Source organism: Bos javanicus, chromosome X, assembly GCF_032452875.1.
Source record: "Bos javanicus breed banteng chromosome X, ARS-OSU_banteng_1.0, whole genome shotgun sequence".
Lineage (NCBI taxonomy): Eukaryota > Metazoa > Chordata > Mammalia > Artiodactyla > Bovidae > Bos > Bos javanicus.
Genome location: NC_083897.1, coordinates 22911340 through 22927082, shown reverse-complemented (window position 1 = coordinate 22927082; position 15743 = coordinate 22911340).

Genomic DNA, 15743 nt, shown 5'->3' with positions numbered 1-15743 from the left:
CCCAACCCTACCAGCATGCTCCATTCACCAAGCTCAAGTCCACTAAACACCTTCCTGTGAAACACTGATTTCAAGACACTCAAAAAGTCAGTTTGGATCTCTTCATTTTCCTTCCTCTCCTATGGCCATCGAATCCTGAATCTGGCAAAATGGCGCTCCCTCTTGCCAGGTGGAACTAGGTCATGATTAGCCTGGCCCAGGGCTCTCAAATGCACAGCCGGCCCTGGATCTTCATCTTTAATCTCAGGACCACGATGTGATGTACTTTTGATATCATAATGTCATGTTATATAATGCTCATTTTCATCTGGACTCACAGCTGAGATTAAACCTTGATTGATGAATGAAATAGCTAAAGACGATAGCTGAGTATTAAAAACCTTGAACTGGCAGCAGTATGATAGCGCACATGCTAGGAAAGTGTAAGGAGCTTTAAAAACAAGCATTTTCTGCTAATTTTAGCTTTCCTGTGCTGTAAGAAGACTCACCAGCTCTGTGGCTCCATTCTTCAGAGATAATGAGAACAGCTCTGCTCTTACTCCTGGCAGTTGAAGCTTGGGCAGGGGTGTGGATGTGCACCATATTCTTCATTTCTGCACAGAAGTGCTAACTTTTTCCAGTCAGCCAGCCACTGTTGCATCATTAGCTCCCTGTCTGCAGGCTATATTGTCATCATCATCATCATTATCATCATAGAAAACGCTCATACCCCCAACTGAATATATTCTCCCCTAAGCCTGCTTTCTTCAGGACCTTTAACTAAAACACTTCAGAATTCTTCACTCTGACAGTTTTTTGCCATCATTCATTCAAAATTGAGTGATAGTATGTTCTTTTGAACTAGTGTATGCCTCTTTTCTTCTATTTTGACTCTCATGAAAGAGAGAAGAAATATATGTATATATAATAAACGTACAAATAAACGTGTGTGTGCGCGTTAAGTCACTTAATTGTGTTTGACTTTTTGTGATCTTGTGGACGGTAGCCCACCATTCTCCTCTGTCCATGGGATTCTCCAGACAAGAATACTGGAGTGGGCTACCATGCCCTCCTCCAGGGGATCTTCCCGACCTAGGGATTAAACCCAAGTCTCTTATGTCTCCTGCATTGCAGACTGGTTCTTTACCACTAGCACCACCTGGAAAGTCCACCAAGCAAATATATATATGTATATATGTACATATATACATACATATATACATACACATATATACATATACATATATATATGTAAAACATTCACCAGCAATTCCAGTTGCCTTCACCTTCAAAAAAATTCCAGAATGTGATTACATTTATTCAGTATATATGTGTGTGTGTGTATAATCTCTAGCCTGCACCACAGCCATAGCCTCCTAACTAGTCTCTGGTCACGCTAAGTGATCACTCTTGTCCTGTGCAATCCGTTCCTTCTCTAATAGCAGTCTGAATAATCCCTTATTAATCTAAATCAGATTGTGTCCCTCTCTGGTTCAGAAGCTTGTAACCACTTCTGATTACATCCATACCTCCTGCCACACCCGCTGAGGCCCTGCATGGTCTGGGCTCTACTGACCTCTTAAACCTTATCTCCTCTCTCCTCCTTTCTCACTCTGCTCCATCCACACAAATGAAATCAGGTAAAGTGAATGAGGTACATGAGGGGACTTTTCCTAGAGTCCTGGATATTTGGCTGAAGTGCAAAACTGGGGGCTATGGGTATTAAGTAATTTGATAATAATGGAGGCTTACAATCCTTCGTCACTGACTATGTGCCAGGCATGCATCTAAGCACTTTGGCATGGATGGACTCATTTAAACACACCCCCTCGAAGCAGGTACTATTATCATTCTTATTGTACAGAAGAGGAGACCTAAGTACAGAGATGACAGGTTGTATTGTGTTAGTCTTTCAGTTGTGTCTGACTCTTTAAGACCCTATGGGCTCTAGCCAGCCAGGCTTCTCTGTCCATGGGATTCTCTAGACGAGAATACTGGAGTGGGTTGCTGTTCCCTTCTCCAGGGGATCTTCCCAACTCAGGGATCAAACCTGGGTCTCCTGCTTTACAGGCAGATTCTTTACTGTCTGAGGCACCAGGGAAGCCCAAGTCACAACACAATGGTGAATGCTGGGGCCAACCACACACTTTCAAGGGATCAGTCAAGGAGCTACCAAAGACACCTTTCTAATACTTCTCAAAGGCAGCTAAGCTGCCCCTTTAGACCCTTATCCCCACTCCATCCAACATAAAAAAGCAGCAGATGGGGGCTTTTTGAAGGTAGGGTTGCCTTGGAAGAGGGAATTTGCATTAGTCGAGAGTCATCAGGCCAACTTGAGGACCTTTTCCTTCCCTCCTCATGGGGATCAAAGGACTCCTTCAAGCTAAATGAGATAGGACTGCTGATATGTCCTATAGGAGCAGTTGAACTGAGCTCTTTATTGGCAGGGGCTGTGTCTTTGGGGGTCTCTGGATCTGCAGTTCCTAAAACTGTGCTAGCCACAGGATGAGAGTTCTGTGCACCAGTGAGGGACTCCTAGCTGTGCGGGAACCTTTCTTTGTATGCTTCCACTGGCTGAGGAATACCCAGAAAGGAGATGAAAGGTTTGGGCTTTGACCTTCTTATGATCTAGACAGGGAAATGGATAGCAGAGAGCAACTGGGAAAAGAAGAAGAAAAAAAGAGAGACCAGCACAAGAAGACAAAGAGAAAATTCCAGTTGCCAAGTATGAAAACTGAAGGCCATCTGGAAGGAGGGGCTTCATAAAGGTTGCAGTTATTACTACCTTCATTTAGCAGATGTCAAAACAAGATACAGAAAGATGACGAAGGGCATGAATTTATGCCCATTGTGCAATCGGACACGCCAGAAAGATTCAGTCACTTTGATTTGCTGGGGCCCATCTCCCAGTCCTTATGAGTGACTGGGGCTCAAAGATATGGGATCATTATTGCAGGAAAAACCATGGAGAATCGTGACTATGTCTTATAGCTGCATCTGATTCCACTGTATTTGTTCCCATCGACTCAGAGTCATTTGAGTAATTGAGCCCAAGTTAGGGAGGCTGCCAGCGATGGGCCTGGCAGCAGGCACTGGATCTGAGAAAATGGAGTGAAGAGGTGGAGAGGGATGAACTTTCAACCAGAGCATTGGGCAAAGGGATTAGAGAGGCCTCTTTACAAATAGGGAGCAGATTTGTGCAGACTGTTGTTTATGAGCGAGGGCCTGGGAGCCATACTGTCTGGCTCCAGATTCCGGCTCTGCTTAGTGACTACAAGTAGCTTATTCATTCTGGCACCGGCATGTGGCATGTTGATTAACTCCTATATGCCTCTGTTCTTTTGTCCATAAAATAGAACTGTTAACAGTGCCTACCTCACTGGATTGTCGTGATTGTTACATGAAATAGTGTATGTAAAGTCTTTGACATTGAGCTAGTGCTTAGCAAATGTTTGCTATGATTGTTATCTCTTGCCATATTTTTTACACTGTGGTTTCAACCCATTAATAGATGAGAAAAATCATTTAAGTAGTCATGACTTGGGTATTTCTTTAATAAAATAGCATTGCATGAAAAATGAGTGCCTTGAGTGTTGTAAATGTTTCATGAAACTTTTTTAAGGGGTTTATGTGCATGTACAACATAACTGTATACACATAAATACTTATACACATGTATGGGCATATGTTAAAATATGTATATACTTATATGTGTAAGTATATACATGTACTTGTACAAACCCATAAAAACACTTACATGCATACACAGATTCACATAAACACTGGCATATCCATTCACAGATACAAAAGCATGCATGTGCAGACATGCACACACATGCACACCTACATATATACAGATACATATTCATGTATATACACATACATATACAAACACATAATGTCCTAATAAATGTAAACACTCTAATAACACATATGAAGCCATATATACACACATTGATGTATATATACACACAAAAATGCAAATGAATACACACATATCTAGACATGCACAAACATACACACATAGATACTTGTTCACTCATGTGATGATACACACATATATGTATAGATATACATTCACACACACATATATATATACCACCTGCTCAAATACAAACACACACCCACATATACCTATATAATACATACAGTACTCTTCTGTTGGCATGAAAATCAGATTCTAGATTTCAGGTCTGCCTTTGCAGACCATGTTTAGACTAGATCAGTCCTCAGACCCTAGCACACTTGATGCCATTGGAGAAAAACATCTGATCACACTAGAAGCATTTTATCATCATTATTGGCAGATTTCAATACTGCTTTGAAACCATTTATCCATATTACCTACTCAGAAAAGACTTGTGACATCATTCATGTTCAGTTCCTTAACTTCTGGGAGGTATTTGGACTTGGGTTATATCACCAAAGCCTGATTCCATGGGACAGACCAGTGTTTCTGGGAATTGTTTCCACTGTCTAATTTTGGAACAGTTTATCCCTTACTAGAATTCAAAGAGAAGGGAAATTTGTGTGAATAAAACCAATAACAAAAGCCCCAAATTAGAGACGAGACCTTTAAGATTTAGGCAACATAAAGGAGTTTTTAAATGTGTGACTAGAAAAGATAAATTGTACTTTCAACTTCTTTCAAAAAAAATGTGCAAATGAGCAGCCTACTGTCTTCATTAAAACTTCAGAGTTCAGCCCACATGTGAACATTGAGGATTGAGAGTACCAGGTAGACCCAGTAGAGATAGCTGATAAGAAAGAAGAATGGGGATTTCCCTGATGGCGCAGTGGGCAAGAATTCACCTGCCAATGCAAGGGACATGGTTTTGATCCCTGGGTTGGGAAGATTCCACATGCTGCAAAGCAACTAAGGCTGCGAGCCACAATTACTGAGTCTGTGTGCGGCAACTACTGAAGCTTGCATGCCCTAGAGCCCATGCTCTGCAACAAGAGAAGCCACTGCAATAAGAAGCCCATGGACTACAATGAAGAGTAGCCCCCACTTGCTGCAACGGGAGAAAGCGTGCACAAAGCAATGAAGACCCAGAGCAGCCAAGAATAAAATAATTTTTTAAAAAAGAAAAATTGGGCACTCTGTTGGCTTATAGCCAACTCGATTCTTTTGTCCTCTACAAAGATATCATCCCTGTGTTAAGTTCTGAGGACATAGAGAAGAGTAAAAGACAGCCTCTGACCTCTAGAAGCTCAGAATCTTACCCCACCCTTACTCTGCCAATTTTGAACTTGTTACCCTAGAGCCAATGGTAGAGATGGCTAACCATCCAACCAAATTCATGTTCCTCTTCCATTGTGTGGAGTGGTGTCCTGTTGGGAACTACATTCCTAGTCTTCATTAGAGTTTGATGGAGTCATCTGGCTAGATCTCACAAATAGCATGTGAGTAAAGAGTGTGTATCATCTCTAGGCAATCGTGCATTTTCTCCACCCAACTTTCTCTTTTCACTGTCCTGATACAAAGGAGTATAGTGATCGAGGAAGCTGCATATTGAAGATAAAGGAGCCACAGTGTATAAGGAGTCTGAGTCCCTGAGTCACTGCTTAGAAGAAAGCTGCCTGTCTAACATGAACACCTGTTTGGATTTTTAAATGCATGAGAAGTACAGTTTTATTGTGTTTGAGCCAATCACATATCTGAGTCTGCTTGCTTTATCAGTTACCTTATTCTGGGGCTTCCCAGGTGGCACCAGTGGTAAAGAATCTGCCTGCCAGTGCAGGAGACACAAGAGATGCAGGTTTGATCCCTGGGTCAGGAAGATCCCCTGGAGAAGGAAGTGGCAACCCACTCCAGTATTCTTGTCTGGAGAATCCCATGAGCAGAGGAGCCGGGTGGGCTATAGTCCATGGGGTTGCACAGAGCTGGACATGACTGAGCACACACGCACACCTTACTCTAATACAATTACCTTAGGTGAGATGCATCTTTCTTGATCTATTATTTAGATTAGACACTCCCTAAGTCTGGTGGTTCTATTAGTCAATCCAGGCTGCTGTAGCAGAGTTACCATGGAATAGAAGCTTATCAGTTCAGTTCAGTTCAGTCACTCAGTCGTGTCCGACTCTTTGCGACCCAATGAATTGCAGCATGCCAGGCCTCCCTGTCCATCACCAACTCCCGGAGTTAACTCAGACTCACGTCCATCGAGTCAGTGATGCCATCCAGCCATCTCATCCTCTGTCATCCCCTTCTCCTCCTGCCCCCAATCCTTCCCAGCATCAGAGTCTTTTCCAATGAGTCAACTCTTAACATGAGGTGGCCAAAGTACTGGAGTTTCAGCTTTAGCATCATTCCTTCCAAAGAAATCCCAGGGCTGATCTCCTTGAGAATGGATTGGTTGGATCTCCTTGCAGTCCAAGGGACTCTCAAGAGTCTTCTCCAACACCACAGTTCAAAAGCATCAATTCTTTGGTGCTCAGCCTTCTTCACAGTCCAACTCTCACATCCATACATGACCACTGGAAAAACCATAGCCTTGACTAGACGGACCTTTGTTGACAAAGTAATGTCTCTGCTTTTGAACATGCTATCTAGGTTGGTCATTACTTTCCTTCCAAGGAGTAAGCGTCTTTTAATTTCATGGCTGCAGTCACCATCTGCAGTGATTTTGGAGCCCCCAAAAAATAAAGTCTGACACTGTTTCCACTGTTTCCCCATCTATTTCCCATGAAGTGATGGGACCGAATGCCATGATCTTTGTTTTCTGAATGTTGAGCTTTAAGCCAACTTTTTCACTCTCCTCTTTCACTTTCATCGAGAGGCTTTTTAGTTCCTCTTGACTTTCTGCCATAAGGGTGGTGTCATCTGCATATCTGAGGCTTATGGGAAACAGAAATTTATTTCTCACAGCTCTGGAAGCTGGCAAGTCCAAGATCAATGTGCTGGGAGATGTCATGTCTGATGAGGGCCACCTCTCTGGTTCATAGATGGCCTTCTCAGTGTGTCCTCACGTGTTGGAAGGGGAGAGAGTGAACTAATCCCATTCAGGGAGCCTCCATCCTCACAACTTAATTGCTTCCCAAAGACCCCCACATTCTAATTCCATCACCTTGAGGGAGATTTCAACATATGAATTTTGAAGACAAAAATATTCTATCTGGCACTCATGAATTCACAGTAATGTGAGGTTATCTACAACCCTCTCTACTGAATTTGGCCATTAGTACTTGTGCTCTGCATGTCGTTGTTCAGTTGCTCAGTTGTGTCTGACTCTTTGCAACCCCATGGACTGTAGCACACCAGGCTTCCCTGTTCATCACCATATCCCAGAGCTTGCTCAAATTCATATCCATTGAGTCGATGATGCCATCCAACCATCTCATCCTCTTTCATCCCCTTCTCCTCCTGCCTTTGATCTTTCCCAGCATCAGGGTCTTTTCTAATGTCAGGTCTTTGCATCAGGTGGACAAAGTATTGGAGCTTCACCTTCAGCATTCGTCTTTCCAATGAATATTCAGGATTGATTTCCTTTAGAATTAACTGGTTTGATCTCTTTGCTGTCCAAGGGACTCTGAAGTGTCTTCTCCAACACCACAGTTCAAAAGCATCAATTCTTCAGCACTCAGCTTTCTTTATGGTCCAACCTCACATCCTTACATGACTACTGGAAAAACCATAGCTTTGACTAGATGGACTTTGTTGGCAAAGTGATGTCTCTGCTTTTTAATATGCTGTCTAGGTTTGTCATAGCTTTTCTTCCAAGAAGCAAGCATCTTTTAATTTCATGGCTGCAGTCACCATCTGCAAGGAGGGGAAGATTTTAATAAAGGAGAAAAGCACTTAAATTATTATTGGTCTTTAGATACTTTAGTTGGTGCCAAGCATATAAAGATTATTTTGTTTAGTAAACAATTAAGAAACACTAGGCACTGTTATAAATACTTTATAATTATTAACATTAAATTTTCTCCAACATTCTATGAGCTAGGCTCAATTATTTCCTCCACTTTACATATGAAGAAACTGAGGCACAGTGAGGTTCAATAATGTGCCCAAGGTCACATGCTAATAAGCAGCAGACTAGAGAGGAAAACCCAGGCAATTTGGCTCCAGAGCTCTTACTTTTATCCACCATAACAGATTGCCTCCCATTCATGGATGAATGATTTTCTTCCACCCTCCTCTTGGTGGGAAGCAGATCTGGTTTCCTTCCCTCAACCATAAAATAGGTAGTAGTTTTTCAAGGAGTGTTAGAGACTGTGTTTTTGCTTTGGGCAGAAGATGGCCTTCTGGCCCTGGACACTTCCTGAATTAGAAAGTAGCTGACTGCCACCTACTGCCTCCGCGATCCCATTTTGAGCATTCCTTGGAGGTTGTGCACGCATGCACACAGAGGGAGGCAGCCAGCCCCACTGAGCTGCTTTGCTTGTGAGAATTAATAGGATCACAGCACACAGTGGTATGATTGCAAATAGAAATACCGCTCTGTTCAAACAAATCTGTTTCTTGCTTCATGCCAAGAACTACAGTGGGTAAACTTGCATTCAAATTGGCCTTGATGCATGGAATGTTGTTTCTTCTATAACAAACCCTTGGCCTTGGTCATATCTCCCTAGTTCAAGATCCCAGTCAGGGAGCATTCAGGGCAGATGTGGCCCATGGCTCTGAGATGTCTGGGGTCTGCTGTGTCTTTGGGTGAGATGAGTGGAGACAGGTCAATACCCCAGAAGTAGCAGGCATCTCTTGTCTTCACTGAAACTGATCAAAGTTGGGTTATTAATTCATATATACCCCTTTCCTTACTCCCTACTTAGATGTTCCTATGGGAGTTTTTAACTCTTTTCTCTATCACTTTTTATTCTTAAGGGTTGAACTCATCACTGCCTCTACTAACTTCATCCCTGTCTGTGTCTGTATCACTTATTTAAACATTTCAAGAACATAATGTTTCTACATGTTTATGTCTCTAGGTATAAAACCATGAGGACTTAGAATATCAGAGCTGGGAGCGCCCTTAGAGTTGATCTTCTCCCCAAACTCCTTCATTCTATAAACAAGGAACCTGCGGCCTAGGGGAGGGTGTGTTCCCAGAAGTGGAAGTGAATACAATGGCTGTTGAGAGTTGACCTATGACCCTAAGTCAAGGCTGTGACACTAATGAGCCACATTTACGTGGACAAGATATTGGTGTACTTTGGTGTTGGCCTCCTAAACGGTACGCTTGGCAGCAGAGTCCAGACTACTGTTCAAAGGACCACATGATTTAGTGAGGGTTCTGAGCAGGTAAGAAAAAGCTGTAACCCATGCTAAAGAGAAGAAATAGTAATATATACTAAACATCAAGCCCCCTCCTCTAGGTCAGCAGTTGTGCTGTGTGCTTATGTGCTCAATTTGTGAAGCAGTAAAGGGTTAACTATCTCAGCTGTATTACCTCATCTTGAGCTCCACTGTAATCTCCCAAGGTTGGTTTTTTTATCTTTATTTTATAGATGATAAACAGAAGCAGAGAGATATTAAATATCTTTCCAAGGGTCACAGAGCAAGTAGTTGCAGACTCAGGATTCATACTGAGTTGATGTCACAGTCTGTGTGTTAAACACTGAGCCACGTGACTGCTTGGCCACAGTGTGAGACTCTCAGATGCACCTGGAAGTGTACCTCGATGTCCCCCTTCACTAATCTGATAGCACTTTGCCCATTTTATTTGGGAGAATCAGTAGTAGCATCTTAGAACCATGCCTTGGCTGGCAACCAGGCCTTACTATGGACCCTAGGAAGTGACAGGAGGAGAGTGGTTTTCATAGCCCATTGTCCCCAAGTAACTGATCATTTCCCCAGGTGACTCACTGTCATATGGCCTTCTGCAGTTACTCGACAAATGATGTGCACCATAAACCCCTTCACACTAAGGAGTGTGTGAGGCTGCAATGCTTGTCCCTACCAGCTAGGTCTCATCCTCTTCACTCCTTCAACCACATAATGAAGAAGAAAAATGAGAATTAAGTTTGTCTCTTCTGAATATGTTCTTGAATGAAGCTATGTTTCCTGATACTTGAGAACTGGGCAAAGTCTGGTGATAATAGCTAATATTTATACAACACGTAGTATATTCAGTTGCTAACTTTAGTGCATTATATAGCCATTAATTCACTTAATCCTCACAAGGACCTTAAGAGGGCAGTTCAGTTCAGCTCAGTCGCTCAGTCGTGTCCGACTCTTCGCAACCCCATGAACCACAGCATGCCAGGCCTCCCTGTCCATCACCAACTCCCGGAGTTTACCCAAATCCATGTCCATCAAGTTGGTGATGCAATCCAACCATCTCGTCCTCTGTCATCCCCTTCTCCTCCTGCCCTCAATCTTTCCCAGCATCAATGTCTTTTAAAATGAGTCAGCTCTTCGCATCAGGTGGCCAAAGTATTGGAGTTTCAGCTTCAACATCAGTCCTTCCAATGAACACCCAGGATTGATCTCCTTTAGGATGGACTGGTTGGATCTCTTTGCAGTCCAAGGGACTCTCAAGAGTCTTCTCCAACACCACAGTTCAAAAGCATCAATTCTTCGGCACTCAGCTTTCTTTATAGTCCAACTCTTACATCCATACATGACCACTGGAAAAACCATAGCCTTGACTGGACGACCTTTAAGAGGTCAATATACTTTTATTATTATCACCATTACCATTTTACAGATTTAGAGGGTTTCCCTAGTAGCTCAGTTAGTAAAAAATTTGCCTGCAATGCAGGAGACCCCAGTTCAATTCCTGGATTGGGAAGATCTGCTGGAGAAGGAATAGGCTACTCACTCCAGTGTTGTTGGGCTTCCCTTGTGGCTCGGCTGGTAAAGAATCCCGCCTGCAAAGCAGGAGACCTGGGTTCGATCCCTGGGTTGGGAAGATCCCCTGGAGAAGGGAAAGGCTACCCACTCCACTTTTAGAAACTGAGGCACAGAGAGGTAAGTTCACACAGCTAGGGAGTGGTGAAGTCAGCCTTGTAAACCTAAGCAGTGTGACTCTGGAGTACGTACCCATGATCATCACACTGGCGTACCTCAGGGACAGAAAATGTGGCCTAATTGTGAGCCTGCACAGCTTTTGAGGACAGGCCACCTGTGCTCTGACTCTGACTTGGTCTTGGCAGGTCATTGACAGAGACTGGAGTGTGGTGCACTGACCCTGATGTATGTATGGTTGTTTGTTCATCTGCCCTCTCTGTCCTACGACTCATTCAGGGCTACCAAGAGCAAGAATGGTCAACATCCAGGAAATTAACACTCTGGGCTTATCCTCCTTTTCCTGCAAAACTGGAAATTGATCCCTTTTCCATAGTCAGTGGGTTCTACTCTGGCTGATTCTTTTGTAGACCAAGTCAATCAATTCACATGAAATGCAGGTAAAACTGACACTCACCTTATTATGTCTTGTCTCTGGAGAAAAGTGAGCGGACCCATTCATCAGTTGTGTAGTAGTCAAATCATCTCCAAATTGGAGTGGTCCCAAGAACCTTCAGCTAGCAAAAGTATATGATTATGCGGGTGAAGATCAGGACCCCTAGGCATTTTTGCAGTTACCACCAATTACCAAAAAATATTTGAAGCTCAGCCTCAACAAGTTCAGAGTCCAGAACCCCAATGTTTAACCATGAAGGAGAAGCCAGGGGAAAGTAGACTTTGGTATTTGTTGTCCTTACATTCCAGAGAAGGCAATGGCACCCCATTCCAGTACTCTTGCCTGGAAAATCCCATGGATGGAGGAGCCTGGTAGGCTGCAGTCCATAGGGTTGCTAAGAGTCGGACACGGCTGAGCGACTTCACTTTCACTTTTTGCTTTCATACATTGGAGAAGGAAATGGCAACCCACTCTAGTGTTCTTGCCTGGAGAATCCCAGGGATGGGGGAGCCTGGTGGGCTGCCATCTATGGGGTTGCACAGAGTCAGACACGACTGAAGTGACTTAGCAGCAGCAGTCCTTATATTCAGAAAAACTAGTGGTTTCAAATATTACAAGCTGTTATTTTTAGAGGCTCCCAAACTCTTACTCACACTAGGTTTAGAAGGCTGATCTAAAAAAAAAAAAAAAAACAATAGCTTCTGCTTAAATTAGGTCTGTCTCAGTTTCCATGGCATCTGATCTGTTAGAATCAGTATTCTCACCTGGATCTCTGCTTAGCCTTTGGGATGGCAGTGTTTGCTTTTAGGTTTATAGGACTAGCATCACTCAGTGGATTCCATTACATTCTTGGAAACAGAGGATTTGTGAAAACTCGTTGGTGGTGCTGTATTTGATTCCTGGCATCAGTGTTTGGTCCTAGTCTTCACATGACTCTGTGGGTAGCCGGGACTTGATAGAATCATAGATGATGAATTTTCAGCAAGTTCTTGGCCTCCAGCTACATTGATCTATAGCAGCTTCTGCAGGTCATATTCCCAGGCTGACCCTAATAAGCAGATACCTCAGGGAAATAATTTCAATGCAGAGAGTATGGAAGCAACTAGGATTTGGACAATGTGTAAATCTTCATTTTGCCCTACAAGAAACTTAACTGCAAGGGAAAAATCTTTTCATATGTCAGAGGGTCCACACTAAATTTATTTCCTCAAAAAAATAGACATACAAACAGGTAACCATACAAACAGTACCTCTGGTAGGCCTTCCTTAGAATGGGAAGAAAATATGATTAAACTGATAAGTGCAAATTTCCAAAGAAACTAGCAAGAAGGAAAGTGTAGACTTCTATGTTACAATATACATGACAGTGGGAAATGAAAGAATGTGTAGCAAGGTTAGCAGATGGAATGGCCTTAGTCCTTCTTTGGGCATATCATGTAAAAATAATATTCCATTTAGAAAATACATATGCAAGTACCATAGTTTAAAATCATTCCCAACTCTCAAAGTTTTTTATAGTGTTTTTTTTTAATAAGGTGACAATATTTAACTTCCTGTCTTCTGTTTCTTCTTAAAATTGTCTTATTTTTTAATCAGATTGCAACTGGAGCAGCATCTTTGGGAAGATCAATCTAGATAGATCTTTCCCTTTAGTGTCCTTATCTTTCAAAGGAAAAGTCTGCATGGGTACACTTCTTAGTCTGGGCTCCATGGATGGGCTTCCTGGCTGTCTCTAAACCCCAGGCAACTGTATGTAAGATTGTGTGTGTGTGTAAATACACATGTGCAGTGTTCTGAGGAAAGTGTCTATGGCTTTCCTCAGAATCTCTGATACTCACGTAACCCCAGAAAATTGAGAATTTCTGAGTTAGATCCTTTCTGAGTTCCTGTGTGACTCTAAAGTTCAAACAGATTTGCTAAGCAGATTCATTACAGCTTGTCCTTAGCTGAGTGGAGGGTAATAGGAAATTCAACAGGTAGCCTGGTGAAGGTCATATCATATTTGCCATCGTCGAGCATAATTGAAGGTCTGACTATGTAATGAGATAATCTACTGTGTGATCTTAAATTGGAGACAGCAAAAGTAGTAAAGACTAATAATTTGCATGCCCAAATAATTTTCAGTCGTTTGAAACACTGAAAGATCTTCAAGTCCATTTTATTTTCAGTGCTGTTTATTATCATGCTAACTGCCTACTTCTCATTCTTTTTGCATTTCCATGGATATCCTGTGGACTTTCAGAGTAAGCTACCCAAATACAGAATAAACATGTGAGGGAGACGAGATGAGAATGAAGCTGACTATAATTGCAACTAGGTCAAATCTATTAATATGTGATATTTATGTCTCTGCATGGTTGAAGCTGCAAATCCTTTTGCATAACATTTCCTCTTGCTTTGATAGAAAATTTCTCACTCAAAATACTTCAAAACCAGCATTTTAATTTTTATCACCCCTGAAAATTTCATTCTTAACCAGAGAACCAAGTTATCATGCTAAAATAGATGTCATTGGATTACATCACTTGGCCTGGTGTGAAACTCTCTCTCTCTGTCTCTCTCGTTAATTTCACTGCCTATCAGAAATGCGCCTGTGAAGTTGGGGGCCATTAGAGGATAGAGCTAATGAGAACCAAGGTCATGGAGTCAGTCTCTGTAAGAGTATTAACTTCGTTATGTTTCCTGGCCACGGACTGTACCCCAATCTTAGCCAGAGGACTCTTGGGGTCAAGGGAATCCAGGAAAGAGATGACTCAGTGTAAACCCATCCCCCATGACCAGAGAGACAGCTCAAAGAACACCCATTTCAGGATCTTCCAATGTCCGTGTTGGAAAGAATCTCAGGCCTCTTCTTACCTCCCCATCTGACGTGCAGCAATTTTGTAAAAGGATTAGTCAGTCCTCTCTTGAGTACCTCCAGTGACAGAGAACTCATTGCCTTCCATTGCCAACCATTCAATCTTTTTTTAAAAATTTTATTTCATTGAAGTATAATCTATTTACAATGTGTTAATTTCTGCTATACAGCGAAGTGTTTCAGTTATATAGATATATATTCTTTTCCATTATGATTTATCACAGTATATTGACTATCATTCCCTGTGCTATACAGTAGCCAACCATTTAATCTTGAAGCAGTTCTGATGAATTCTTTCTTATGTGAATTACAACCTTCTGTCATTCTGTAAACTGGTCTGAGGCCCTCCCTGTGAGATCAAAGGAATAAGACTCCAAACCAATCCTTTACAAGTTGGAAAATAGCAAAAGAATTGAACTTAGGGCTTATGGTTGTCCCTCCACATGGCCATTCTTATTGGCTTTTGTCAGCAGAGAGAGTCCTTGGTCAGAGAAGCAAGCATTTAAGCAGAAGTTTCGATTCTTTTATATAAGGGACTTGATATAGCATTTAGGAAATGAGTTTAAATTCCCTTTCCATTTTTGAGGCCAGTTTCATATGTAGCACACACAGATGGGTGATATTGAAAAGATCACTAGAGAGCTATCCATCAGCCCTCAGCCGTCAAAAAAACTTGCAATGGGGCACTGCCTCCAAGCTGAAGATTTTGATATTTATGAGTAGTTTAGACCAATCTGTCATTGAGGGCCTATTGGAAAGACCTTTGAATGACACGATTGACTTTTACTCCCATCAGAAGACATGTACTCACTCATTCATCCTTTCAAAAAGCACTTATTTAGGATTTTCTAAGCCCTAGATGTTAGGGATATGATAATGGTCAGCTGGGGGGTATATATGTCAAATAAGGAATCACTCAAAGTAATAGATCATTACAGACCATGATTAGTGATATAAAGGAAAGTGACAGATTATACTCAGAACATTTATCCTTCTCCAGGGGATCTTCCCAATCCAGGGATCGAACATGGCTCTCCTATATTGCAGGCAGACTCTTTACCCTCTGAGCCACCAGAGAAGCCCTTAGAACATATAACAGGTCTCACTTACTTGAGAATTTTGAAGAAGCCTTGCCTGACATTTGAGTTAATATATAAGGGGTGAATAGGAATGAATAGTAAAGGATACAGAGATGGGGGAAGCATTGCAGGCAGAGGCCCCATGGAAGAGAGGTATAAGAAGAAACAGAATATTCAAGGAACTAAGAGAGGGCTGCTGTTGGTGAAATTCAGAGATGAGGATATGATATAAGGTGAAGAGGTCTTATGATATAAGAATGGAGAGGTCATCTCTACTCTTTTCAGCAAATGCCATGAGCATTCCTCACCTTCAGTTCTTTCCTTGTTCTGGGAAAATTCTCCTGGTCATCTATCTCTTAAACAAAGCCTTACTCATCTTGTTTTCTGAACTTTGGCATCCAGAAAGTGGGGGTGAAGGCAAAGGTCTCTCATGTATATTCAACACTTGCCATTCACCAAGCTGAGTCCTTTATACGT